This window comes from Cynara cardunculus (assembly GCF_001531365.2).
Source record: "Cynara cardunculus var. scolymus isolate 2C chromosome LG 10, CcrdV1, whole genome shotgun sequence".
Lineage (NCBI taxonomy): Eukaryota > Viridiplantae > Streptophyta > Magnoliopsida > Asterales > Asteraceae > Cynara > Cynara cardunculus.
Genome location: NC_037537.1, coordinates 11,863,127 through 11,866,351, shown reverse-complemented (window position 1 = coordinate 11,866,351; position 3,225 = coordinate 11,863,127).

Here is a 3,225-nt window from a genome sequence, read left to right as displayed (position 1 = left end):
ATGTATGGTAAGGGCGGTTTAGCCGCCTTACCTTATTTAGCAAATGTAAATATGAGGGTGAGACCCTCATATCTCTTTTTCCTTGCCATTTTTGAAGAAGTGTGTGATTTAAAGTTAGGTTGACTGGATTTCATATTACCTTATTTCAAGAAGTTGAACTCATCTAATTTTTAAAGGAAATTGCATAAGGTGAGTGATTTTAATGTTTTACTTTCTTGAAATACATAAATTGTTTGTATAACTTTTTATCTGGTTTGAAGTTTAAAACCATATGGGTGTTGTCCAATCTAGATTTAAATCGAATAAGTGTTAAGCAATTTAGACATAAACTGGATAGAACGTGAGCGGGTTAAGACTAAATCGCTGGTTATATCAACCGGTTTAGTTTTAAACCGGACATGGTGTGAGCGATTTAAGTATAAACAGCTCAAGTATTAAGCAGTTTAGTTTTAAACCTGACATGTCTTAACTAGTTTAAATATTGAGCGATTTATGAACTTTGATCTTATGTTAAATGTTTCAAACGGAAAAGTAGGAATACAACTATGAGGTGGCTGGTTTATTTTAAATCGGACATAACATCCGGATTGTTAAATCGGATGATCATGAATAGTGTTGTCCGAATTTGTTATCCGGACAAGGTTTTGTGATTTAAGCCAAGTGTTAAATCGGACAAGTTCTGTGAAAGTATTGTCCAGATTTGTTATCCGGACAAGGTTGACCGAATTATGTATTGACTTGTCATGATATGGAACAATAAATGGGAATTTTGACAAAATGAATTTGAACTGATAATAATTCCAATGACTACGGTCTATTCTATATGGAATTGTTTTATGAAATATTTTGATGAGGAAATAAGGGTGACATATCAAGGAGAGGTGTACCATAGGATAAGGGTGGCATATCAAGGAGAGGTGTAACATGGGATGAGGGTGACATATCAAGAAGAGGTGTACATTTGGATATAAGGGTGGAATTTATATATGTGTGATATGTAATATAACTCCTACTATCATATCCCTTAAGATTACCATGGTCTGAAATCTTTATTTCTTTGTGATTTAAAGGTTTAGGATCAGGGTTCTTATTGGAAATTATAGTCTGGATGTTATTGAAGAGGAGATAACAAATTTGGCATGAAACTTTGAATAAACCGTATTCGATTTAAGAGGTTTAAAGTGGCATTATGTTAATTTGGTTAGTATAAACCTGTTTGGATTTGATGTATTATTTGTAAGAAGAGAAATTTCGCTTGAAAAGTAAAAGGTATTGATATTATGCCCTTGCTTGTTCATATATTTGTTATATATATGAAAAGTTGTTTTACATAAAGTTTTTGGGGATTTTCACCCTGCAATAACATGAATATGATAACTCACTAGACCTTTCGGTCTAACCCTCGTTTTGTGATTTTAAATATGTATTGAAGGAAGTGCCAACGGTAAGGGGAAGGGAAAATGTAATATTTTCCCTATGTGATTATCCGCGTGAAGATTTACTGACGACATGTATAGTTTTGATAAGTAAAACTGGTTTAGTGCAAGAATTGTATTTGGAATTTTTGGATCATGTATTTTGTACTAGTAGATTCTTGTACTAAGGGACCAATGTAGTATACAAACATGTATTTCTTATATATGAAGTATATGTTACATGCAATGTGTGGAATGGGGTGTTACAGAAAGTGGTATCAGAGCCTGAGTTTAAGGGATTTAGGTATTCAACAACATGATACCTAGACTTAAACTGTTTTATTGCATGTTAAGGGTCCCGGACATATTTAGCACCATTGGAAATAAATATAATGAGTTGAAAGAACAGTGTGTAAGGTAAATTTTAATTACATTTGTCTAGTGTAATTATGAATTTACAGGTACACATCTGAACTTGAATACTACATTATATTTGGGAATGTGAATACGTGATTATTAACACTAAAATCTGCAGATGTCTAGTCGAACCCGGAGATCTGAAAGAACGGCTCGTTCAGAGTCTGAGGAAAGAGAGGAATCACCCGTTAACCTTCCGACTAGCACCTCTGGAAAATAGAGGTCGGGGAAGACCAAGGGGACGAGGCAGAGGAAGAAGTCAGTCTCAGGGAAGGGGTCTGATTGAAGTACATCCTGAACCTGAAGAATCCCATTCTAGGAATGTTCAGGAAAGATCAGTGTCATACCCGAAATATGTAACCAGGGATATGTTGGCAGAGGAATTGGGAAAATTGCGGGAAACTCTAACATCCATTATGGGAATACCAACTAGGGTGGAAACAAAGAAAGTAGAAGTTCATCCCTCGGTACCGGTTACTCATAACATGGAGGGAGATATTAAGATGTTTTTGGCATGTAAGCCACCAACCTTTTCTAGGGAAAGGGATCCAATGAAAGCTATGTGCTGGATCAAGGAGATGGAATATGTTTTCAACACCATTCGGTGTCCGGAAACAGATAAAGTTCGATTTGCTGTTTTAGTACTAAAATCAAATGCTTTGTTCTGGTGGGAAGTTGAATCATTAGCCAGAACGGATGTTTTACAAACGTTATCCTGGACAGAATTTGTGAATCGATTCAGGGATCAGTTTTGTTCTAAGACAGCAGTGAGACAAATGGAAGAAGATTTCTTGAAACTGGAGCAGGAAAATGGAACAGTTCAGGAGTATACCGATAAATTCATTGAATACTCTCGATTTGCTGAACACTATGTTTCATCAGAATCCTGGAAAATAGACAGGTACATCTGGGGTTTCAAACCCTCAATTAGAGAGTTTGTAATTGCTATGAACCCCAATACCTTTTCATTGACAGTAGATGCGGCCGAAGTGACAGAACGAAATAAGAATCGACAATCAGAAGGAAAAGTTGTAGAGAAAAGAAAGTGGGAGGGGCCTTCATCGAACTTTCGAGGGCCGAAAACCATGAGATATGATAATAGAGCTGATCAAAAAGTTGGTGAGAAAGTATGCATGCAATGTCGATAGGTTCATCAGGGTGAGTGCAAGATGGACCCAAGAAAATGTTACAAGTGTGGTGAAGTGGGCCATTTGTCAAGAAGTTGCCCAGCTACTAGAAGATGTTTCAATTACAATTCTTCGGATCATATTTGACCAAATTGTCCATTGTTAAGAACTCCACAACTAACAATGGGAAGTAATGTGTCGGGTACTCGGGGAAGACCTACTGTGAATAGAGGGGGGCAAGGAGGGGAATGAGGACGATCCTTCCA